At 37.0% G+C, this 27,132-nt stretch overlaps 1 long non-coding RNA gene across 4 annotated transcripts in view; it reads right to left on the reverse strand.

Annotated features, from left to right (window-relative positions):
• Positions 1-392: 392 nt before the first annotated feature.
• LOC126512841 (uncharacterized) overlaps positions 393-27,132 on the reverse strand; it is a 41,833-nt gene continuing 15,093 nt past the window's right edge. For 2 of the 4 annotated variants that reach the window (XR_007595159.1, XR_007595160.1), the window contains exons 3-8: positions 22,156-22,543; positions 20,335-20,383; positions 7,039-7,295; positions 6,142-6,211; positions 4,944-5,078; positions 393-1,206 (exon numbers count right to left, since the gene is read on the reverse strand). This is a non-coding gene — a long non-coding RNA (uncharacterized lncRNA). The remainder of the gene's footprint in view (positions 1,207-4,943; positions 5,079-6,141; positions 6,212-7,038; positions 7,296-20,334; positions 20,384-22,155; positions 22,544-27,132) is intronic. The other 2 variants (XR_007595161.1, XR_007595162.1) reach the window with 2 other exon arrangements.

Below are 27,132 nucleotides of genomic sequence, written 5' to 3' on the forward strand. Positions count from 1 at the left end.
AACAGCATGTGTAAGCCTTTCTACGAGCACATCATAAGATGAGAAGAGGGAGTCTTGCCCAAGTAACACCAAGAATATTAAGAACACAAAGTAATGTGCTGATACCATAAGATATTCTGCAAATGTGTTCAGAAGAAAGAAAAATGAAAATTGTTTGCTTGGTCAAAACCACTAACGCTAGAAGAGAAAATACAGGGAGTTTGAATAAACATGACTGTCTTTTTTATCCAAGTAAATCATTTTATGAAGCCAGTTTTGAAAGTCAGTGCCTTTATTCTTTTGGTGCCTGACTTTAGAATGAATATTGGAGGCATGTTTATAACTTAGAGTTATGTTATATAATAGGAAATAAAACTAAATTATATAAGGATATCAATAAAAACTTACAAGAATCAAATAAACTTAATTTATTGAATGATGAAATTAAACAGATACCATGAGAAAGAAAACTGACAATGTTCCTTTAGAAGACTAAAGGCCTATGGTCCTACCAGCACTGAAAGATATTAAACCAAATGGTTTCCTATCTTAGGTGTCTGACTTGCTGTAACAATTCTCTATGTAACTTACAACCAAGAAAAGTGTATTGATCCACATTTTTGAAAGCTAGAAGGTTGAAATTTAGACAGCAGTATTTGTTCTCTACTTCATATAGGACATATTCTCAGTGCATTCTTACATGGTGGAAGGTGGTGAAGAGGCTCCCTCAATCCCCTATTATAGCGTATTTGTCCCGGTCATGAAGAGCCTATTCACTTTCCCAAGGCTGCACCCGTAGTGAGAAATTGTTTCAGAGATCAGATTTTAATACATACATTCATGTGGGACACAGATATTCAGACCACAACAGCAGCCTTTTAGGATCTTCCTTTAGTTCGTGATATCTCTATTCAGGAACGGGCTCAGCCTGTTTGTAATAAAATGCAGCTGTAAAAATCATGCCACTGTTCTCACATAACAGAAGGGTAATTTTCTCAACCTAACAGAAAAATCCAATCATCTCAGGTGGTTTCAATCAAGCTGGGATTAAATTATGTGGAAACAATAAATAGACCCCAAATCTTGGATGATTCACACATGGAGATCGTTCCTTTAACACCTGAAGTCTTTTGTGGGTCAAATGCATCCGTCTTCCATGAGAAGATGAGCCAGCAGCATGCTTCAGTCCTACAGCTCTGCCAGGAATGCATCACTCAAGAGTCCCCACTGAAAGGAAGGATTGAATAGGAAAATTTCCCTGACACTCATTACTTGTTATGGTCTGTAGCAGCACAACAGGAAATGTCCTCACTACTGTCAAACAGTAGGATACTGGCAAACACTAGAAATATTAACTAAAAGGTTTCTATGCTGAGTAAGCCATGAAGAACGAGTCAGTAAACAGCATTTCCCCCATGGCCTCTGCTTCAGTTCCTGCCTTGAGTTCCTGTCCTGATTTCCCTCAGTAATGGACTACACCTGTAAAATGAAATAAACCTTTTTCTCCCCAAGTTGCTTTTGATCATGTTCTTTATCACAGCAACAGAAAAATTCTTGGGAAGTTTCTATGCTTGTTTTTTGATATTAAATAAATTTATTACAAATTCTTTATTTTCATTAAAACTAGTTTTCTACCTTTTGCTTTCCTAGGTGGCTAAGTCACAGAGACTGTTGGCAACAGGCACAAGGCCTGCACAAGTTGTAGCCAAATAGGCTTCCCGCACTGAGAGTGGGATGTGGACTAAGCTCCCACCCCTCACTAGAAAGCTCTCTTCAATTGATACCTTCTGGCAAAGGAAAACTACTAGAGGTTGCATCTTCTCTCCCTCTGAAATGCAGACACTTAAAGCCCACTGGAGAATGTACAAAAACCCATGGAAGGGTTTTAAATGTCCTCTTGCTTCATTGGGGATATTGTAATATCACATTAGGTCTGGATATGGTGGCACACAGTTGACACTTGGATAGCTGATGTGAGAGGCTTGTTGCCACCCTAATCTAGACACTGAGCCTTTCTTTCCAAATTATTAGGCCCTTATAATATCTAGGAAATAATATTCATGTGTGAACATCAAAACTACTGTTTGGGGTTTGTTGTTGCTTCTTTCTTTTAATAAGGAAACAAACATTAGTGCTTTTTAAACTTTTTAGCTAACTTGCTTCCTGAAAGTAGAAGAAACTGCACCACATGTATTGATGTAGAATCCTCCCCCATCACTGCATGATAGAACCAGAGATACTGAATCAGGCATATTGCAACTGTGAGTCCAATGTGTTTTACATGGCAAGACCGTATCTCAAACCAAAGCAAAAGTTTTGGAAGTGGAGAACTTAAAAATAAATCTAAAAAACGAACTCCTTTGGGGGCCCATGTTGCAACATTCTATTCAGTAGGTAACTGTGTATTAAAAATAAAAACAAATAGCTGGTATCTAAGTTTAGCTTTCTGAATACAAGCCATTTGAGGTCTGCTGTATCAAAATATGTAATATTCTTTGAAAAAATTTACCAAATAAATGCATTATGTAGAAACAATAAGGCAGTAAAGTTCTAAAAAAATGGTTGGAGGGCTTATTATAAGGAATAACATTTATTTGATGAAGGCTCAGGGAAGCACGTTGAATGCTGGTAACATGAAAAGCAGTTTGTACACTTAGTAAGAATTGATGTTCACAGAATTACCTGTGAAACCACACACCTTACACTCTCAAATATTTAACCTGCCAAATTTAATTGGACTGAAGCAGTTCAAGCCATTCAAGCATGGGAGCCAGTAATTGCTTGTAATTCATAAAGAGGATTATGCACATGCTACGTTTCCAAAGAAACGTGAAGAGCACAGTTAGAATGAAATGTTCCACAAATATGCACTTTTGAATAGTCTACTTGCCTGCAGGGATAATGCAAGCATTAAAGCCCCAAGGAAAGTGGCAATGAGAACTGTTGCCCAGGCTCATCCTATAATGGGCAGTGTTAAGAGTCACAGTCCAGCTCATAATTCATACAGTAAATATCAAACTTCACTTTTGAAAGCTTCCTCTGCTTGTAAGACAATTGGAACCAACAAGGATCATCTGTGCCCTGGGAAAGATGTAACAAGACGTATTTCTTGATTTTCCATGGTGACAAGTTTTCCCAAAATGTTTAGTTATTGACATTTTCATTTTGGATATTGCAATGTGATAATAAGAGCTATAGTCTTTTCTCTTTGTCTCTGAAATCCGGACACAGAGTTCTGAATCCTCTGGAAATTCTTGAGTAATGGGAATGCCTTTTGCTTTAATGACTTGAATTTTGAGAAAGTGAGGGGAGTCATCAAAAGGCCCAGCCCTAGATAGAAGATGGAACTCTGCCCATCTTTGAGGAAAAAAAGAGCAGCTGGAGGGGAGTGAATAATTAATCATATCTCTATGATAGAGCCCATATATAAATCTCACAGCTGGAGCAGGGATGATACTCTGTGGTAGACTAGCTGCTTAGCATGTGTGAGGCCCTGGGTTACATATGTTTTCACACATCCACACACACAAACACACACATTCAAACACACATGCTTCTCTGAGTTCTCTTTCAACCTCTCTAGAAAATTTTCAAGTCCACGAAGGGGATTATAGAACCACTGGTTCACAAGCAAGTTAGACAGATTGTGAGAAACCAGTGAACGTAGTATTTTTAGCATTGGAAAAAGTAGGTTACTTTAGTGAGACTTGACCTATTGGGTCTGAACTGATACCATAAGAATTAGATTTTTAGAATACCAAGCTGGTTTCAAAGAATTGGTTTGTGGAAAAACACTTTTTACACATTTTGGTGACCTGAAGTGTTTTGAGAGTCTTGAGGAAAACTTGTGGGCTTTCCCCTTATAAACACTCTTCCATCTTGCATAGCAGAATATGTCCAAGATCCAAATGATAAAGTAAGTAGGGTGCATATGAGGTTCATCCATTTCTGAGTTCCTCTAGTAAGATTTTATTTTTCCTATCAGCATCATAGAAAAGGTTTATTTATTTGTATGTGTGAGTATGTGACTGTATGTTTATATGTTAGGGTATATGCATCTTTTAAAAATTGTTTTTATTGAGCTATATATTTTTCTCCACTCCCCTCCCTTTCTCTCCCCTCTTCTCCTACCCTCTCACATGGTCCCCATGCTCCCAATTTACTCAGAGATCTTGTCTTTTTCTACTTCCCATGTACATTAGATCCATGTATGTGTCTCTTAGGGTCCTCATTGTTGTCTAGGTTCTTTTTGTTATCTAGGGTTCTCTTTGTTATCTAGATTTTGAATTGTAGGCTGCTTTGTTTTTGCTTTATGTTTAAAAGTCACTTATGAGTGAATACATGTGATATCTGTCTTTCTGGGTCTGGATTACCACACTCAATATTTTTTTTCCTAGATCCATTCATTTTCCTGAAAAATTCAAGATGTCATTATTTTTCTGCTGTGTAGTACTCCACTGTGTAAATGTACCACATTTTCCTTTTCCATTCTCTGGTCAAGGGGCATGCTCCCACAGAGGTTCTTTGTTTTAGCCCAGTCCCACAGAGGTCTCTAGCTCAGGCCTGTTTCCTTGGAGGTGCCTTACTCATGCCCTGTCCCACAGAAGTATCTGGCTCAGGCCTCCTCCCTCAGCAGTCACTCCCTTTTACCTGTTCCTGTGGAGGTCACTGCCTCAGTCCTGCTCTGGCTGAGGTTACTGTCTCAGGCCCGTCGCTGTGGAGGTCGCCGCCTCCAACAGACATTGCTGGCTCAAGTATGCTTCTGCCCCTGTGAGAGTTGCTGCCTTGGGCATGCTCTAATGGAAGTTGCTGGCTCAAGCCTGCTCCTGTGGAGGTTGCTGGCTCAGGCCTGTTCCCACCGATGTCCTAGGCTTGGGTATGCTGCCACAGAGGTCCATGGTTTTGGGCCTGCTCCCAGAGGTCTCTGGCTCAGGCCTGATCCCTCAGCAGTTGCTCCCTTTTACCTGATCCTGTGGAGGTTGCTGCCTTGGGCCTGCTCTAGCTGAAGTCGCTGGCTCAGGTCTATTCTTGTAGATGTCCCTGGTTAGGCCTTCTCCCATGGAGGTCCCTGGCGGGTCTGGCTCCCTCAGTGGTTATACCTGTAGTAAGTTTTTAAATGTTTTGTTATATATATATATATACACATATATATACATATATATGTATATAGATATTCATGTCTCTCTTTGTGTGTGTTTTAGTAAGTACATGTTGCATATATGTGAGTATGCATTCCGTGGTACACATATGGAGATCAGAGAAAAAACACAGAAATTGGTTCTTTCCTTGACCATGTGGATTCCAGGGATTTAAGTCAGATCATCAGGCTTAATGTCCAACATGCCTTTACCTACCAAACTAACTCACTGGCTTTCATCTACTGAAGTTTGTTGGCCTTCTAGTATGTACTAGGTACTATTTATATGTAACTGATGGACTCAAACCTAAAGGTCAAACTAGTATGAGCCACAAAATGATAAATTCTTAAATGTTAACCAAATGAGAACAAATAAATTATTGTTTAATGACTGCTCATCATGTAGCTGGTAGACATCTCTGTAATAAATATAAATACAATAAAATAGAAATAAATAAATTCTGTTCTCCACAGAGATGTTTAATGGAATATTTCACATGTGGCTGACGTAAAGACATTTGGGAGCATTCATTCATAATGAGAAGCTAATGAAGACACTGAAACACCATGCCAAGGCATTTTTTCACAAATGTACAATGAAGCTTTAAATAAGTTAGTCATGGAAAGACCACGCTTAAGAATAACAGAAAATGCCACGTATTTGAAGTGCTGTGTAAGATATTGTGAATTTAGGAAGAGGCCTTAGGAAAATTCACAGTGGCAGTGAACAATGAAGCATTCACTACACATGTGTAGTGTCTTCATTCTTTGGGAGAGAAAAAATATGCTTCCCACAAGTTGTGACTCTATTATCTCACCATTAACTTCAGAATTTATGGGCGTGCAGGATCATTGCCCAGATTCAACACACAGTTGGCACCATTCCAAACCTGAAAGCAATTCTCAGGTCACAGACAGGACCTTCACTATGAGAGCCTGGAAATTATATTCAACTAGTTTCCTTTTGTCATCGGTGGACAATGGGTGATAAAAAGTAACAATTATACCTGTCAAGGACAACCCACCTGGGAAACAGCCTTTCTTAGGAGTACACACACATAAAAAGCAGACATCTGTGGAGTTGCTGGAATTAGCCTGGAAGAAGGAGACATATATTCATATTGCAATCAGTTTGCATATTTTGTGGATTTATGAATTAATTTGGTTCACAAATGGTCTCCTAAAAGTGACCACTAAATGTGGCTATGGACTGAGTTTCTCATGACTTCTTTTTTCTAAGATACATTGATTTGAGTTTGCACTATTATTTCCTGGCATAAGAGCTTAATGTCTCCCAATAAAGACACCAAAAAAAAAAAAAAAAGTCGGCCTGAACTACTGTTTGTTCTTTCAAGTTCGACTATAAACACATATTCAGTAAAGAACATGTCAAAAGATAGGGTATATATGTCCCTCTCTAACGAACTAGTCTAATAAAGAACAGAAGTGATGAAGCAAAAATACCCAGTTGTTCCAGGACTATTGTAAAAAACATCCATTATCAATGTGACCATCATGTGTGGTGTGTGGTGACTGTTTTCCATTCTCACCCCTTTTTATCCTCAAGAGAAAAACCCATCTGAATCCAATAAAACTTGTTTGCTGATTTAGAGACGTGCTTTATGAGCTGTTCAGATCTTTCTTCTCTAAATTCAAGAATCTGTAAGTCAAGCTGGGCAAGTAAGAACTTTGGAAATGTGATGGGCACAGGAACTTTACGTGACAACTCTGCCTGGATGCCCTAAATAGAGGAAGAGGCAAATGAACAACGAAGAGGTAACAGTTGAATGTGATGGCACACACAAAGAATCCTGGAACTGGAGGACTGAAGCATGAGGATGGTGTCCTAGTTTGGTTTCTCTGGCTGCAATAAACGCCATGACCAAATGCAACTTGTGGTAGAAAGTGTTTATTTGGCTTACATGTTGCAATCATAGCAGATCACTGAGGTCAGTCAGGGCAGGAACTCATCAGAAACAGAGGCAGGAACCATGGAGCTACACTGTTTTCTGGTTTGCTCTCCATTGCTTGTTTAGCATAGTTTCTTTTATAACCCAAGGGAGGCACCATCCAAAGTCAGTCATTAAGAAAATGTCCCCGCAGGTTTGCCTACAGGCCAGTCTAATGGAGGTGTTTTCTCAACTGAGGTTTCCTCTTTTCAAATGTCCTGAGCTTCTTTCTAGATGATTGAAAAGAATTAATAAGTGAAGATATTGAGTTCAGGCTAATCTGGGGTACACTGTGAGATCCTGTCTCAAAACAAATAAGCAAACACCAAAAGTTCCCAAATGGTTTTGAGTTGTCATCATAAAGAGCCACTACTTACATGCATTTTCTGCTCAGAAGTCAAGAGATGGAACAAATCAAACATTTTGGATCCAAATTGCAGAAGTCAATGAATGTTATCAGGGTGAGAGTGAGAAAAGGAAAACTTCAATTTTGCTGTTGTCTCAAAGACATGTCAAAGGATGGCCATGGCTGCCTCTCCATTTTTCTCATCTGGAATGATCTCTGGATCTGGATCAGATCTCCTCTGGAATGATCCCTCTCCATTTCTGTTTTTTCCTACCTGTCCACTTTCAAAATGTAGTGATTGCATAATTGAGAAAAGACATCTATTTTCTTTACAGTTTCTTTTTTCACTACATAGAGAAGCTTATCTGTATAAAATTTTGATGTAATTTAGATTAACTTCTAGTATAGTTTGTAGTTTCAAGTTAAGGCTATGAATTTTACCTAAGATTAAAGGTAAAATGTTACATGCCATTCATGGTGAATGTTTACCTGTCAAAGGCACAGGAAATACAACTCTTTCTAGGGAATAGAAGATTTCAGTGATTCTCTCTCTCTCTCTCTCTCTCTCTCTCTCTCTCTCTCTCTCTCTCTCTCTGTGTGTGTGTGTGTGTGTGTGTAAGTAATGCAATCTGCTATTTCTTTGTGTTCATGCTTGCTTCCAAATAAGTTTGGCATTTGGAACCTAAATGATTACTTCTGAGAATGTTATAAGGGAAGTCTCTTGAGTAAAGATATAAGAAACCAAAGACGTTGTAACTATGCATAGCTAATAAGACAAAGGGCAGCTAGCTCCAGGTTCTTATGTATGTTCAGATCTTCCCACAATGTTTTTTTTCAAATTTAATAATGGGAAAAGAGCTGGATTCCTAATGTGTGTGTTGTGATTGTTGCTTCGCATAACTTAATCACGTATGGGCTTTGAGAAGGGATGTGTTGGACAGGTGTTCAATTGGTCTTTCTTTCAATGACAGTCTCTCCATTTTCTGTGGTTCTTGTTGTTATGTGTGATGGAGAGCCAACTTCTAAGCCTATTTAGCCAGAGCTTTTTTTTTATCCTTCCCCCATTCTCTGTGTTATCAACCAACTGAGTTTTCCGACTGATACGCTTTTCACTCATACAATGGACAGAATTTGAGAATCTTTGATGGAAAGAGCTTGAGAAAGAGTCATTAACTTCATTTTGCCTCATTTGTTTTTTAAGCTAAAGAATCCGGGAGAAAACTGCTGGTTAAAAATATCAACATCTCCATTGACTGCCTTGAAGCTACACATTTCAGGCAAGTCAGCAAAAATAGCTCAGCTCTTCCTTTAAAACAGACTCATTCACTATTTCCAGAATTATCTAAAGCCCCAGCCTACAGTATGAGTTTTCACTCTTCTCTAATCTTCTTTTGAGTATTGCCCACCCCCTATCTGTGCTGTTTAGGACTCTATCTGTGGAACAGAAGATTTTTATTAGTCTTCTTTTAATTTGTTAGCTGGCTAAGTAAGGGCTAAAAATAAGCAGTACCATATCATTCCCCTGCTGTTTTGTTGCACCCCTTTCACTGGGTTGAACACTGGATATACTCTTTGCTAGCCCTGTGACAACTTAGTTTGCCTTTTTACATATATAATAAAAATAATAAACCATAATTCACCATTTCTATAAAGAACAAATGGCTGATAAGTTGAACAAATTTAAGATACTTACTGGCATATAGTAAGCTCTCAATATTTGCTCCACTCCCTGATAAGTTTTCTACTGTTAGAGAACCATAGTGGAGATTAAATAGTTTAAAAAGAAAATATGTTCATTTAGGTTTCCAGTCCTAGTGAGTGAGGCTCTTGTGTTGCTATAGCTCATGGAAGAAAAGACATAGCATACAAAAGAGATGGACAAGGAAGCCAAAATTTCTTGGGGGGTAATACATGCAGACTCATGAGAGTGAAAACTCACCTAACAAAATGACTTTAATCCATGCATGAGAGTTCCACTACCTGCCATTAGTCTCAGTCTCCCCACCCTGATACACTGAGGACCATGCTTCAACTTGAGTTTCATGGGAAACAAAACCTATCAGAGTTTTATTGTTAGTTACTATTATGAATTAATTTATTTTAGCTCCTACCTTTTAAGGTGAAAGTAGGATTTTCATAAACCATGGTTTCTGTGTCAACATAAAGTATATATTGCTCCTGAACCTAAGGTTCATACATGCATACTCCAGGCTTTGGAGTTAAAGATACAACAAAGGGGTTGGGGAAGCTTTCTCCACTGCTAAAGAATGTTCCTGAGGTCAAGAATGTGTCAGGGATGTCCCTTCCTTGAGGGCCAGAGAGGCTATTGTATGAAGCTGTGAAGGTGAAGACTGGATTATGTTGGAGACTCAGAGATGTCTGAGATGATGGAGTCATGGGATACCTGCCAAGAAAAGCTGAAGACCAGGGTGGAACCAGCCCAAGAGAGAGAAATTGCCTTTCAATCAATGAAGTAGAAAAGAATTGGAAATAGTGCTTTGACATCAGACATATAGATACATAATTTGGAGTTTGCCCTGCTGATTTTGGGTCTTGCTTTGGTCCAGTATTTCCTCACTATGTTCCCATTATCCCTGTTTGACATGATAATTTGTATTCTATGCATTTTATGCTGAAAATACATGATCTTGTTTTATTTTACAGGGAGTTGGAATTTAAGAGATTGCCAAGAGTTTCAGAAGAGACGTTGGACTTTAAAGCAGTCTTGAGACTGGGAAAAGACTATGGGGACTTCTGAAGTGGGACTGAATACAGTTTTTCATTATTACATTAGAACAAACATATAGGTGCCATGGAGTGGAATGTGGTGGTCTGAATAAGAATGGTTCCCCTAGACTCATATGTTTGAATGCTTAGTCATCAGGGAACCAAACTCTTTGAAAATATTAGAAGGATTAGGATGTGTGGTTTTCTTTGAGTAGGTGTGACCTTATATGGGGAACTGTATCACTGGAGTGGGTTTTGAGGTATAAAAAGTCTACAACAGGCTATGTCTGTGGATCAGGATGTAGCTCTCAGCTACTGAATCAGTGCCTGCCTGTGTTCTGTCATGCTTTCCATCATGATTACAATGAATTAGATATCTTAAACAATGTAATATGAAGACTATAGTCAACACATTACCTGGAAAAATCTGGAAACCTGACATGTGCAATGTAGGTTTCTAGATGAATGTTTAAAAAAAAATAACTTCTCTGAATCCTAAAGAGCCTACAGAAGCTGCCTAGCTGCCATACTGAAAGATAACCATTCTTAAGTGTGAAAACATTCTGAGTCCCCTAAGCTTTTAGGGTACTTGTCCCAGAAGCTTCTATTACTGTCCTAGTTAGTTTTGACTGTCAATTTGATAGAGCCTGGAATCACTTTAGAGAGAAATTGTCTATATCAGATTGCCCTGTGAACATATCTGTGAGGCACAGTCTTGATTTTAATTGATGTATAAGGATTTAACTTACTGTGGGCATTGCAATTTCTTGAAAATATGGTCCTGGTTACAAAAGAAAGCTGGAGAAATACTGGTCAGCAAGAGAGCCAGCACACACACTTTCTGCAGGTTTTCTGCTTCAATTTCCTGTTTGACTTGCTGCTTTGACTTTCCTCAACTATAGACTGTGTTCTGGAAGTATAAGATGAAATAAACCCACTATTTCTCTAAATTTCTCCTGGTCATGGTATTTGTCAAAGTACCAGTACAACTATGACACTTGTCTCTCTTGGGTTCCAAACTGATACTAGAGTTACATTCTAATATAATATACCCAGGAAGATATTCAGTTCAGCCTAATAAAATAAAAAAAAAGACTGAAATAGAAGAGTCACAGGAATTAGCTACCATTACTTGCAATAACCAGAGAAATACATATGGGATTGGATTGTAAGGGTATTTGATTAGGTACTAAAGACAATCAGGAGCTTATTAACATGGGGACCACTCCCTTAAGTACAAATAAAGCAATACCCAGACAAAGATTGCAGTGAATGGAGTAAATTTCTGCTATTGTATCTCTTAGGAGCCAAAAGTCAGCACATGCTGAACAAAGTGGCTGTGTCTATGTTGCCAAGGTAAAAAGTGGAGGAAGAAAGGATAGGAGTCATTGAGAGAGGCATGTCAGAATGGAAGAATTTCATGAAATCAGAAGATCCCCCAGGGGGTTATATTTCATGGAAAGAAGCAGGGGACACAGTATTCACCAAGGCCATTGTTGAAAGGAGAATCAGGATTCCTGGAGGTTTTCGTGGGTTTATCCTCTATGAGCCAAAACTGAGTTGGCTCACAGTTTGGTCCTTTGACAGCAGTAGGCAAGAGGATCATTCTTTCAATGTAAGCCTACCAAAAACTATTCCTTCATTTTTTTTCTGTTGTCTCTCTCCCCTTAATCCTCAATGAGAATTGTATAATCTTCCCATCTGAAACTAATTCAAACTTGGTAACTGGCAGGGCTTCTCTCATAGTAATTTTGGACATATGGCTGATTCAGCTGCATGAAGGCTAGCAGCTCCATAATCTGATGTCTCAGCACTTCTGTGGGTCATGAACAGAAACCAGGAAGAAACAGTATTCATTCTCCTTTTAGGGGGTGAGGTGATTTCAGAGATGGGTCTTGATCTTGGCTAACATGAAAGTAGAAATAACAAATCTTTGCTGTCATTAGTCACCAAAACTTTGGTCATCTTGGATTTCAGACTGAACATTTAGCCAGTATGTGTCTTCAGTCTTGTTCATTCCTACTGTCTGTTTTACCTTGTGTGTATTTGTTTTGGAAATATGTATCATGCTCATACACTGAATTTTATATCTTTACATTCTTTTTTTTAGTATATTATCCATCATTTTTATGTGCTTGAAGCAGAGTAGATGTTTTAATGCACAAAATTATGATACCATCTGGGCATTCTATTTTCTATGGAAAGAGCATCCTTTCTTCTCTCTCAACATTTTCATCTTTATTCTTGGTTTCTCTTATTTCAAAAAGATCTATCTTGATAATTTATTTTGAATCCTTTTGTTTATTACTTGAATGCCTTTTTATATAAAGATTCATGTCATTGTTCAACTCTAGAACTTTTAAGGAGTGTTTCCATTTCAAATGTTGCATTATTGTTATTCAGTTCTTGGGGCTTAGGAAATTCCACTCCAAAGTATAATAATTAGCATGCTGATAATGAATACCCTCAGGATTTTTCTGACTTTCTCCTGATCTCTGTTTCTTGTATTTCTCTTTTTCTCCTGGAGCATGACCATGACTTCCTTCATTCTTCTAAAATATACCCTCCAACCTCCATCCCTGTTTGCTTTCTGTCTCCTCCCCCTTCTTTTTAATTCTCCCTGCTCTGTCCATTTTCTTCTTTTCTTTAATCTTTCCTTCTTTTTTCTGCTATTTGAGAAAAGTTATTGCATTGTAGATCAGCCTGGCCCTAAATTTACAATCTTTCAGCTTCTGCCTCCAAAAACACCCTCAAAGTAATTTGTCTGCTAACAGGGCACATGCTTCAGAAGAAATTCCAGTTGACACTATGCCATATCACAGGCAAAGTTGATTTCCTGTTAGTGTCTTTTCTATGGGGAGCATTTCTCTTTCCTCAAGGTTAGTTGTTGTTTCTTTAAAGTTTTCTACAGAGCCCATTCAAGTTCCTCATTTAAGATTACATATAATATTCATAACTTTGACCTTGCTTGGAGTTTCACACTCATGTATGATTCCTGGGCACTTGCAAAGTTAATAAACTTATATGAAATTTTTATTTGCCAATTTAGGCGTCCAATATTCTATATATCCAAATTGTCAAATTTTCAGAAAGTAGGGAGTTCTTTTCACCCTAAAACTACACATAAGTTTCTTTTCATAGGGCTCCTAGGAAACATGCTTCTGGTATGGAAGGTCTATCTGTCTATGTGTTGCTTTCGTTGGTTAAAGAAACTGCCTTGCCTGTCAATAGTACTTAGGTAGGCAGGGAAGATAGAACTGAATGCTGGAAGAAAGAAGGGTAGAGCCAGATAGACACCATGGAGCCACGAGAGTCAGGCATGCTGAATCTTTTCCAGTAAGCCACTGCCATGTGGCAATATACAGATTACTAGAAATGAGTTAAATTAAGATGCAAGAGTTAGCCAATAAGATGCTAGAGCTAATGGGTTAATCAGTTATTTAATAAATATAGTTTCTGTGTGATTATTTTGGGGCTAAGCTAGCCAGGTGGCCAGGATGAACAAGCAACTCCTTGCAATGAATTGGCACCCAACATGGGGCTAAATCCATATGAAACCTAAGAGGGCTTAAAAAGAAATTCTAGACACAAAATATAGAGTTTAACATAGTTTCTTTCCGTGTGCTGGAAGCTTGCCACTGATCCTTTAAGAAAGATTTTCCTTACTCATCCAGAAAAAAATGGCTGTTTTATAATGCCAGTTTTCTGAGCTATTCTGGCAGCATGACCCCTGGCTCTTGTAAGAAACAGAGCATTTGGATGGGGTTTGTGAGCATCGTGCTACAACTTGCTTGATGGCAATGTGGACCAACTTTGTGCCTATAACTGGGGCAGTGTGCGTAACTCAGAGACACAAGTGCCTCTGCCATGCTACACTGTGCAGAGTGAGCAGATAGTGATGTATATACCATGATAATGGAGCAACTTAAGTTTTAGATTGGACAGGCAAGCAAGCACTTTCATATTTCTCCTAAAAATGACACAGCTTAAGTTTTAAAAAAACGCTTAGTATTTTAAAAAGAACTCCTAGACAGTAAAGAATTACAGATATACAATAAAAATAAATCCAAATGAGTCATACTGTTGGATAAATGTATGTAGGTTTAAAAAATAGTATAAAATTATAAAATAAAGTTAATGCTTAAAAAAGGATAAAGACTTTAAAGAGACAGAGTATAGACAGTCATAGACTAAATGAAGTAAAAAAAAAGCCATGTAAAAATTTAAAATTCACAGTCTAAATTATGTATACTATTGTGTTTTCTTTAAATTTTTTTACTGTAAAGGAGCTAAATATAGAGAGATATTTCATTGTATGGGCTGCTAAGCTAAACCAGAATGTATATTATAAATGTGTCATGACTTTCAAACTGGGGTCTAAGGATATATTGCTTTAAATTTTTCTTTTCTTGTTTACACAGAAGATGAGAACCTATGAATTACTTCCAGACAAATCTGGTTTCATGAAACAAGATCCCCTAAAAGGTTGCTGTAAACACCACCACAAAAATACTTTGCTCAACTGCTGACTGAGATAAACCTAGCGCACAGGATACACCATAAAAGACCTGATTAACAGTGCCCCCAACAGCAAAAAAAAAAAAAAAAAAAAAAAAAAAAAAAAATATAAAAAAAACTGTGCCTATATTACCAAATATAAATGTTTGTTTACATTTAAAGTGGGATATGCTATAGAGATTTGCATTGGTATTAATCATGGTTTATTGAAACAAGTTTAAGGTCAATTTTGTTATATGTATATGTCTGTTTTTGTTTAAGGTATTGTGATTGTGTAGTTCATTTCAAAATGTAATGTACAATTTAGAAATAGAGGGTAATAGATAATCATCTATAATAGCCAAGTTTGTAGCCATGTTAATTAGATTCTCTAGATGTACAGAGATGTATTTCATTTAGATAGGAGTTCTTCAAATCTTTCAGAGACCTTCAGAATATGGCATTTAAAATGTTTTAATAACTTAGGACTTTTTATGACAATGAGTCACATCTGCTCCTGGCAGTACCAATCTACTTCAAGAGGATGATGGGCATCAAAGAGGCTCCTTATGGAATTTGTTAGATGAACTGGACATGCAGGATCCACAGAGAAATGACTGCTGAACTTTCCTAAAAGTAAGATGATCCTTCAGGGTTTTTGCTTTATGAAAGAGTCTGCAAAACATTTTGCAGGATACAGAAGACAGTGACTGAATTGTCTTTGAAATTTTCTGCTTCATAAAAAAAAAAAAGTCTACCGGATACCATGGGCCTGTAGGCTGAAGATGGATGCCCCAACAATACAGAAGGACTTTGGGTGACTGTACAGGCAGCAAGATGTCTCTGTAAATTCTAGAGTTTTGGAAGTTGCTTACAATGCACTTCCTGTTTACTTAAGTAATATTATATCCTTCTGGAGTCTTTGATGGAGTTAAAGAATTTATAGTTATGGTTTTCTTTAGTTATGATAAAAGATAAAGTAGATATAAATATTGTAATTGTAATTCTTGCTAGATACCTATGTAATTTGATTATGTTAAAGTCTTCCTTTCTTTTTAAACAAAAAAGGGGAAATGGTATGGGAGGTCCATCTGTCTGTGTGCTCCTTTCATTGGTTAATGAATAGAGAAACTGCCTTGGCCTGTTGATAGAACTTAGGTAGGTGGGGAAAATAGAGCTAAATGCTGGAAGAAAGGAGGACAGAGCCAGAGAGACACCATGGAGCTGAATCTTTGCCAGTAAGCCATGTGGTGATATACAAATTACTAGAAATGGGTTAAGATATAAGAGTTAGCCAATAAGATGCTAGAGCTAATGGATCAATCATTGATTTAATAAATACAGTTCTGTGTGATTATTTGGGGGATAAGCTAGCCAGGTGGCAGGATGAACAAGCAACTCCTATCAACATGCCTCTATTTTTTATTCTCATCTTTGTTTCTACTCTTAGAGACTAAATTTAGATTGGTGAATTTTTACCATGGGTGACATTCATGACAAGAATTTAGAATGAAAAAAAAAGTATGCACAATAAAAAGGTCAAGAAGTTGTCCTATGTTTAAATAGGTCTTGAAATAATAAAGCCAAATGTTTTAGGATAATTAAGTACTCAAGAAATGGAAGATGTACCCAAGAAACTATTTCCTTACATTTTGGCCTATGATCTTCCTACTGAACACCAATCTACAAACAAATTAATCATGGAAGTTAGGTCTAATCTCATTCTTGAGACTAAGTTTTATATCAGTTGATCCTAGCTAAAGGTTCTCCTACAATGTATTCTTGGAGGATTCTTCCCCTGCGTCATGTCAGCACTATAGGCATACATATTTTCCAGTGGTGAGTAAAAGTTGTATAAATTTCAACATTTCTCTACTGTGTTGGGAGCACATTGACAATTTCTATATTATTTTTTTCTATATGCAGTATTTAGATTTTGGTTTTATTGGTACTGCAGAAGACTAGAATATACCATCCCAAAATATGCCTCAGGCATAAGGGTTATTTTGAGAAATTGCAGACATATGAAAAGCTCTGAAAATAGACTAAAACTAGTTTGTGAAGTTAATTTATGTCAATGAAGGAAACCTCCAGCATATGGCTCCCCCCATTGAATGCCAAGAAGAAAAATCAGTCTGAAGTTTCCAGAGACTCTTAATCAATGGAGAATAAATAGAACAGACAAGACTTGAGTCTGTATAATGCACTTTATAATTATTTACTATGATTTTCCTGATTACCTCCCCATGTCTGGCCTCCTTCAAAACCTTTATTTATTTATTTGTTTATTTATTTATTTATTTATTTATTTATATATACTGAAGTTAGTATATTATGTCATTTTTCTTGAACAAATGTCTAATCATCCCAGATAGGGAACCAATGACAGACTAAAATAAGAATAAGATCACAAAATCCAACTTGGTCACCCATTGAGTTTTATTAGGGTTACTTATAGAAATGTGAGTGTGAGTTAAATGAGCAGAAATAACTCAGAGACATTTGCATTAATAAAGCCTATCCCATGTCACAGCATGAATGCCAAAATCAAGCACACTATTCAACCTGTTGGCAGATCAATAGGTTGGAGGGTGTCTTTTACCAATGACTCAGTTGGTCCGAGCTTCTTTTATGTAGCTCAGCTGGTCAGTTTCTTCCAGGATATTTAGTTGTTGTCTGCTTCTTTATGTCTACTCCAACTAAGATTCTCCCAAGCAGTTCAGCTGGTCTGTGAGTAACTCTCAGAGGTGTTTACTATTCATACAATATTGAGGAAGGAATGGTCTAGTGAGTTTAGCCAGTTTTAGGGACTTCCTAAAACTATTGTGAATTGTTTACTTCCTATCTTAACTAGCTTCCCTGTAAGATGGAATTTTTACCTCCCCTTAGAATATCCTGCTGTTTTACCTTTCCTGGAATCATCCTATCTTAAAAAAAAAAAAAAAAAAAAAAAAACCTGCTTTTTCCAACCCCCTTTCACATCTAATGCAGTTTCTCCCTAAGAGGGAAGGTTTTAAACTCAAAAGAAACTGTTACACAACAGATAATTTATTTGTTTAAAAACAATGTCTTGTTATATTGTCAAAGCTGTCCTGGAATTTATGATTCTCCTGCCTCAGCCTCCTTAGCAGATAAGATTACAAGCATGTATTACCCTACATAGATAAAGATGGTATTTCAAAGCTGAATTGTAATCCACCTATTTGAAGATTTACTCATTTTCCTTTGGACACCTGAGTTTTGACAAAGAAACCAAAATTTTGCAGTGTAAAAAAGAAAACATCTTCAGCAAATGGTGCTGGCATGACTGAATGCTGACATACAGAGCAACGCAAATAGATCTGTTTCTATCCCCATACACAAAACTCAAGCCCAAATGAACCAAAGACCTCAACATAAATCCAGTTACATCAAAGCTGATAGAAGACAAAGTGAATAGTAGCCTTGAACACACCGGGGCAGACACTAAATAAATAAATAAAACATTAGTAGCAGACACTAAGAACAACAATGAATAAATGGGACCTCCTAAAACTGAGAAGCTTCTGTAAGTCAAAGAACATTGCCAATATGACAAAAATGACTCTCTACAAAATAGGAAAAATTCTTTATCATACCCACATCTTACAGAGGGATGAACTAGAAATATATAAAGAACTCAAGAAATTAGACATCAAAATACCAAATAATCCAATTAAAAATGGAGTGCAGATTTAAACAGATTATTATCAAGAGAAGAAACTCAAATGTCCCCCCCCAAAAAAAAAAAAACATTTACGGAACTGCTTAACATTCTTAGCCATAAGGGAAATGTGCAAATCAAAACAATACTGAGATATCATCTTATACCTGTCAGGATGCCTTACATCAAAAACACTGATGATAGCTTATGTTTGAGACCATGTGGAGTAAGGAGAATACTACTCCACTAATAGTGGGAGTGTAAACTTGTAAAGCCACTTTGGAAAGCAGTATGGCAGTTTCTCAGAAAATTGGGAATCAATCTACCTCAAGACAGCAATCCTAAATTTGAGCATATACCCAAAGGATGCACACTCATACCCAGAAGGACATTTGCTCAACTATGTTCATAGCAACACTGTTCATGATAGCCAGAACCTAGAAACAATCTAGATGCCATCTCATCTGAAGAATGGATAAAGAAAATGTGGTACATTTATACAGTGGAGAATTTCTCAAGGTAAAAAACAATGACACCTTGAAATTTGCAGGCAAATGGATGGGAACTAAGAAAAAAAAATCATCCTGAGTGAGGTAACCCAGACCCAGGAAGACAAACATGGCATGTACTCACTCATAAGTGGATATTAGACATAAAACAAAGGATAACCATGCTAACCATACTACAATCCAGAACCCCAGAGAAGTTAGCTTTAAAACGGAAGACCCTAGAAGGACACACATAGAGGAACCCAGAAAAGAGAAATAGTTAAGATCTCCTGGGTAATCTGGGATATGGGGTAGAAGGGAAGGAATGGGAAATGGGAACATGAAGGGTTAGATGCCTTAGTTGGGAGAGGAATGGAAAGGGAGAGAAATGAAAGAGATATCTTGATAGAGGGAGCCATACTGTGGCTAGGGAGAAACCTGGTGCTAGGGAAATTGCCAGGAATCCACAAAGATGGTTCTATCTATGACTGCTAGCAACAGTGGAGAGAGTACTTGAACTGGCTTTCCCCTATAATCATATTAGTGGGTAGCCTAATTGTCATCATAGAACCCTCATCCAGTAACTGATGGAAACAGATGCAGTGACCCACAGCCAAGCACTAGGTTAAACTCCTGAAGTTCAGTTGAAGAGAAGCAGGAGGGATTACATGAGCAAGGGGGTTGGGGGGAGACAAGATCATGATTTGGAAAACTACAGAGACAGCTGACCCGCGCTAGGAGGACCTCAGGGACTCTGGGCTGACACCTGGGGAACCTGCATGGGGCCCAACTCGGCCCTCAGAATATGGGTGACAGTTATATGGCTTGATCTGTTGGGTGCACCCTGGCAATAGGACCAGGACTTATCCCAGGTGCATGAACTGGCTTTTTGAAGCACATTCTCTATGGTGGGATACCTTGCTCAGCCTTGATACACGAGGAGGGGCTTGGTCTTGCCTCGATTTTGTATGTCAGATTTTGTTGACTCCCTAAGGGAGGCCTTACCACTCCCTCTGAGGAGTAGATGGGGTGTGATATGGGGAGAGGGAGTGGAAAAATAGGACAGGGAGGCAACTGGGGTTGGTATGTAACATGAAAAAAAAAACAATAAAACCACGCTTTCCCCCCAAGGTAATCCCTATGTTGACGCGTAATATATCAAACTTATTACTTTTTGATTTCTAAAAAAATTATATGACAAACATGTTTATATGTTTTACTCTACTCCATCTTATATTTTTGACATTCACCAGTATTGGTAGATTTAACAGGGATTTGTTAATTCCCTTTGTTGCTATCAGGTTTTTCTGGTATGAATGTTTCTGTCCCCTTAAATTACATTTATTGAATACCTACGCCTTTAAGTGTCATAGAATACAGAACTTTTTAGCAGATAATTTGGATATGAGAGCTCTAACTTCATAAATGGCATTAATGCCTTTAAAGAAGAAAATACAGAAAACTAGATTGCCCCTCAAACATCTAAGGGCATAAAGAAATGTCACTGCCTTTAACAAAGGAATCCTTACCAAATAGTATTTTCCAGCAACTTGATCTTACATTTCCTAGGCTGTAAAGCTGAAAGAAATAAATGTCAGTTGTTCATAAACTCCAAGTCTCTGGAAATTTATTAGTTTCACATCAATTAATATTTTATTAAAATATTACAGAATTATTTTCCTTTTCTGTTGGTAAAAATTTGAGATATTTCCATTTATGATTTAACTGCATTCTAATACATATATATACATATATATATATATACATATATATATATGCACTTTAGCTCTATATATGCAGGAATAAAAGTGGTAGAATTGAATATGTGTATGTTCAAATTCAGTAAGTGACATTAGACTTTTACTATTATTTCCCAAATATGTATGAGCACTATATAAAATTTTAGGTCTTATCAGTTAATTGTTTGCATTTGTTTCTTTGTATAATGGTATTTCATTATCATGTATTCATAGTTATATGAATTAGAACACATGTATAGATTTATATATGCTATCACCTTAATTATGATAGAAAATGGTTTTATTACTTCCTTTATGCTGCTATTTTATACTCACTACTTTCATCCAACCATAATCACTGGTAACCAGTGATGATTCCCTGTCCTTACTAGTTTGTTTTTTCTAATTGCCACAAAAATATACTCATCAAATATATAATCTTATTTTTTTCAGTTTTCAAATGCTTTTTTTTGTAGATTGTTTGAACCTTAAATTTTCATCAACTGTTATTCAAAATAGTTATCTGAAATTCCAAGTTTTGTGTATGGAGGAGAGATGGTTCAGCTGTTAAAGGCTAGGCTCACAAAAAATATATAATCTTTTTGTTATTATTATTATGAGAATTTTACACATGAGTACTGTGTTCACATCATTTCTACCTCTCCCTCCCCCTCTTCCAACTCCTATTGTGTCCTCCTCTCTACTCCTTTTCAAATTCATGATCTCTTCCTTTTTAATTACACATATACATACATAATTATTTAGAATATATGATCTCTTGGGACTGGCATTTTTATAATGTAGAATAACTTTGTAATCCATTTATGTAGCAATATTATGAATTTTTCCTTCTTATAGATGAGAATTATTGAACTTTTTCAGGCATTTGGATTATATCCAGATTTTTGCGGCTATGACTCAAATTGCTACAAATGTTCATGAACAGGTTTTAAAAGGGTGCAAGTTTTTCTTTAATTTCATAAGCCATAAGATAAATACCTAGTAGTATACTTGTTGGGTCATATGGTAAGACGCTTTCAAACTATTTTTTTAAAGGGCTGCACTATTTTCCATGTCTGCTACCAACATATGAAAGCTCCTATTCCCCTATGTTCTTGCCAGCGTGTAACATTGCCAGATACTAATGGCCTCCTTCATTGTCCTGTGGATGTATCTCACTGTTGTTTTAATTTGCATTTTCCCAATACCAAGTGATGCTGAGCATCATTTAATATGCTTGTTTGCTATTTATATGGATTTGTAAACAAAATATCTGTTCAGATTTTTTGCCTATTTGTAATGGGGTTGTTTACTTTCTTCTCGTTAAATTGCTTTTATAACCTATATACAAGTCTTTTATTTAATACATAACTCACAAGTATTTTCTCCCACTCAGAAGCTTCATTTTGCATGCAATGCCTTTTGCAAAGTAAATGTTTTTAATTTTTATAAAGTTCAACTTGACATTTTTTTCTTTATTTCATGAATCATGCTTTTAACCCAAGGACAGGTTTTTGCCTGTATTTCTTTGGAAAGCCTTAGGGGTTTGTTTGACATTTAGGCCCAAGATCCTCTTTGAGATGACTTTTGTATAAACTATTAGGTACATACCGATTCCTTTCTTCTCTTCCTCCATTCTTCCATTGCAGAAAGAAGCCATTAGTTTTTTTCTTTTAAATTCTCTTTTCTGAATTGAGAGATTCCCTCATTCTTGCAATGGGTGGTTCTGTTGTCTTGGCAACTCATAGGGTGTCCCAGCCTCTGAAGGCTTGGGACTTATGAGCCCCCGACTTCCTTTGGCACTAGTCCCTTCGCGGATGCTGGTCTAGATTCTTCCACATGGCTGTAGAAATCATGCTCCCGTGTTGCACACAAACTTGGCCTAGATGCATGGAACAGATGCATGAAGAGGACAGGGGTTTGGTTCCCTGCACCTATTTTGGGTAGTTCAGCTTCTAACTCCAGGTTCAAGGGATTCATCACTGTCTTCTGGCTTCACCTGAACATGCAGAGCAGATACATTAAATTATTTAAAGGGTATTGGAGAGATGGGTCAGCAGTTAAGAGCACTGGCTCCTTTAAAAATAAATCTGGATAAGTAAAACTGAATGATGTGGGAGTGTCATATATCAATCTATTGATTTCATTGGTTAAGTTATAATAAACCAGCTGCTTGGCCTCATGGCTTGGAACATAGATGGGAGGAGTAAACAGAATAGAATTCTGGGCGGAAGAGGAAGTGAGGTCAGACTCTGCTCTGCTCCCGTAGAGACCCGACAGCTCTGCTGGAGCAGAGACGCCATGCTCAGCTCTCCTGGGTAGACGCAACGATGGATGGAGGCTAGAATCTTCCCGGTAAGCGCACCTTGGGGTGCTTACAAACATCATTAGAAATGGGCTAGTCCAGGTGCGAGAATTAGCCTGTAAGGGCTAGAGTTCATGGGCCAAGCAGTTCTTTAAATGAATACAGTTTGTATGTTGTTATTTCGGGCATGAGCTAGCCAAGCGGCCGGGGTGTTGGGGACACAGCCCCGCCGCTCCTTATTTCAACAACTGAACTTCTTTAAAAACTAAATCTCTTCTTTTTATTATAGTTTGAATTGTTTTCTTCATTCTAATAAATTCATTTTCATACACTTTTAGATACTGAACCCATATCCTTTAGTGATATTTTTTAAATGACTAGCATATTTTAATGTGACCTAGTATATTTTTCTTCTCATGTTTTTCTTTTTTACTTTTTTGGTTTTTCCAGACAGGGTTTCTCTGTGTAGCTTTGGTGCCTGTCCTTGAACTAGCTCTTGTAGACCAGGCTGGCCTCGAACTCACAGAGTTCACTCTGCCTCCCTAGTGCTGGGATTAAAAGCATGTGCAACCACTGCCCAGCCCTTTTTTCATGTTTCATAGATGCTTTTTCTATAAGTTCATTTGTTGTATTTGACACATACCCTCTGTCTGCTTTGTCAACACACAAAATACACTTCTGGTGTTACAACACTCTTTTCTGCTAATGCTAGCATCAAAGTTAGTTTTGTATTATTCTTGTTGATTGATAATGGACATGTGGGTCAAATCAAATAAGTCTTTCCTCCTTCTTTGTAATCTTAGAAAGATGTGATTTGATGTTGCTATAATTTGGTCACACTTTGTGGCTCTTAAAAGTTTATAGTGATTGAAGACTTTCTTTCTAGGATTGTGCTTTTTTTTAAGTTGGAGGAACCTTGAAGGGGCAAGAACCTGGTGTAAGAACCTAGTCAATGGTTCTTAGGTAATTGTGCACAGGAGATGCATCCCATATGACCTTATCAGCAGTTCAAATGCAACACGCTGTCACCTTCTGCCCTAATCAGAGGCCAGAAGAATACTCATCCATCCACCTCCAACACAGTCTTTGAATTTGATTTTCTCAAACTGAACTACATAAACCTTCTTTATCTTATAAGTGACCTTTTCAAGATGTTTCAATATAACAACAAAAGTAAACCTGACTAAATCTTATGTAAATACTATGGCTTTACCTTTTTTGGTTCTGGATATGTTTTTTTTTTTTCCTACTGACATGATCAGAGGCTAAAATATAAGATGCCTTATCTTGCTTTTATGATTTGTTAGGTATAGTGCAGTGAAGGATAAAGGCCCAATTATTTCTCTGGATGGAGAAAAAGTTCTCAAACCATTCTGTGCAATGTACAGTGAATTTTAAGTCTTTTTTGTCTAATTGGTAGGAAGGGGCCCTATTCCTAGCCTTGAGTAAAAGTCCCCTGTACTTTGACCTTTCCAAATGATTATTCCCTGGCCTTGAGTAGTTTCTACCATCAATGCACTAAAAATATCCTTTAAAAGACTTAAGGAGGGACTTCTGTAGAACTCTATCTTTAGGATTCTCTGTGAATCTTTACCCTTAGAATTTTGCCTTGTGATCTATAAGATTTTTGGACTCCCTGACCTCCCAGCTCTGTTTCCTAAATTTACTTCTCCATGTTTTTCCAGGGTTTCCCATCCAAGCATGCTTGTTTAGAATTCTCCAGGAAGTAAATTAATACAATCACAGGTTTTCCCTCATTTGGTCCTGGTCTCATAAAGATCATTGTCCTTCATTACCTGACACTCAGTGTCTTGAATGTCATTGCTCATTTATTTTCATTCTCATTTATTTAATTGTTTCAAGTGTGAGAATAAATCTAGTCCCTGTTATTGCATCTTGGCCAGAAGAAAAAATCTTAATTTGCATCCTTTATTACCACTAGTGAGTTTGAATATCTTATATGCCTGTTGGCCATAATATTTCTTTTAATGTGAAATGATACTTTATGAATTTTTGCCTATTGTTTCATTGTAGCAATTTGTAATTTCTCATTATTTTAGAAGAATTTTTCATATTAAAGCTATCAAATTTATGTCTGTAATATATTTTGTAATTATTTTATTTATTTGTTATTTGCTTTTCATTTTATTTCATTTGGTAATGCACCCAATTTCAGTTTTTACTTGCTCACATCTATTATTCTTTTGATATCTTCCTTTTTTGTTTTCTTATGTTTGTGTCTAAGATTCGTGTAAGGCATCAAACTCAGGCCTTATTAATGTCACATATTCTAGACAAGTACTCTAGCAGTGAGCTCCACACTCAGCTCCATATAGTTTTTCCTTTTTCACTCTACCACTGGACAACATACAAATCTCACAGCACTATAATTATCCTATTATTTCTACTAAAAGCACAAGGAGATAATATATCAGAATCCAGTTTTCTGGGACAGTTATAGCCTGTAACACTTTTGCAATATTTTTAAACAATTTTAATACAATGTCTTATTATTTCCTTTTATTAACTTGCTATTATTCAGTGAAAACAAGCCCTGTGTAGACCTGAAGAAGAAGGAAAACAGAGTGTGTGCCTGAAATTTTTATGGTGTTTTGTTTGCATCATCTGCTTTTGTAAAAAATATGGAGGAAACACACCACATGTATTCACTCATTCGTTCATTTCCTTCATAACTTCCATTTCTTTATCTTTCATAGTTTTCCTAATTATTTTGAATGAACTATATTTTTTGTATATTTTGACCCATTTTCCCATTTCCACTGCATGTTTAAACTTAGTAATTCTAGGCTTCATCTGAATTTTATCTGATATTCTCTCAATGGGTACAATCTTATTAATTATGCAAGTAGACATTTGTGTTTTGCTCTGACATTTTAGTGGATATAATTTTGCATGGGCATACTATCTCAGATCTCCATGTTCTTATCTTGTTTTTCTAATTCTCAACATTGGTTTCCAAAGTTCAGTGGTTTATTGAAATTTCAGAATTTTTAAAGTGATTTTCACCTTTACCAAGTAACCTCAATGGTCTTTGAATACTGACATTTGAGATAGATTGTGCATCAGAAATCATTCTGTCCCCAGAGAATGGGAACGGGAAAGTGGCCTGTTTGCTGTAGCTATTTTTACTTAGAGCCAAAGTGAAGTCTCTACAAAGAGTGACTTAGGAAGAGAAAAACCTCCTAACAGAACAATTAACTGATTTTCTGAATGATTTCTTTTCAGAGTATGGCATGTAGAAGTCCTGATGGAGGCAGTTCAAGTCCTTTGTATGGTGTCAATTCATAGCTTTGTACATTCATACAAAGAACATGCTATTCATCTTTCATTTCAGGACAGCACTTCATTTTTCCCAAGATGAATGTGCTTCTTGTGCAGGATCCTGAGGACTAGTGTGTGGGTTAAGTTTGGGTCAACTTGTCTGAGTCATGGTTCTCAGATATTTTGGCAAACATTATTATATAAATGTTTCTATAAAAGTGTTATGTGAATAAGATTAAGGCTTAACCTGGTGGACTTTACTTAAAGCAAATGACCTTTCATAATGTTGATCGGAATCATTCAGTTGAAGGTTTGGGAGAGCAAAAACTCACTGCTTCTAGCAAAGAATTCTGCAACCATATCCCCACTAGCTTTCGATTCAAACTGCAACTTTTCTCCAGGTATCCAGGATACTAGGTCATTCCATTTATGATTATAAACTTACTACATATTGTGGTTTGATTGCGTTCCTCCTAAAGTTCATATTTTGAAATCATAACCTTACCAAAGTGATATTAGAATGAGGGGCCTTAGAGATATGATTAGGTCAAGAGTATTCTACTTTCATGGATATTAGTGCGCTTATAAGAAGAGGCTTTATCCCTATTATCACATGAGTACCTACCTAGAAGGCATAACCTATGAATCAGACTCTGAATGTTTTTGACCATTGTTGTGAACTTTCTAACCTCTAGAACTGGGGAACCATATTTGCACTGTTAATAAGTGACAGCATTGTTTGCAGTATTTTGTAAATGCTACCTGAAGTGACTAAAGCCCCAAGGCTCCACAATCACATGAGCTATTTTTTCCTGTACTTAGGATTGAACATCGGTGCCTATGTTACATTCTCGTTTTACTCACTTTTGAGACAGAGTCTCACTAAGTTGTCTATCTTGGCCTTCAGCTCATTCAGTGTAGCCTAGGCAGGCTGTGAACTCAGATGCTTCAGCCTCCCAAGTAGCTAGGCCTATATCTCTCTGTTTGATTATATGCCACAA

The sequence above is a fragment of the Alexandromys fortis genome, unplaced genomic scaffold (genome assembly GCF_014885135.2).
Source record: "Alexandromys fortis isolate MF-2015 unplaced genomic scaffold, M_Fortis_MF-2015_v1.1 scaffold_83, whole genome shotgun sequence".
Classification (NCBI taxonomy): Eukaryota; Metazoa; Chordata; class Mammalia; order Rodentia; family Cricetidae; genus Alexandromys; species Alexandromys fortis.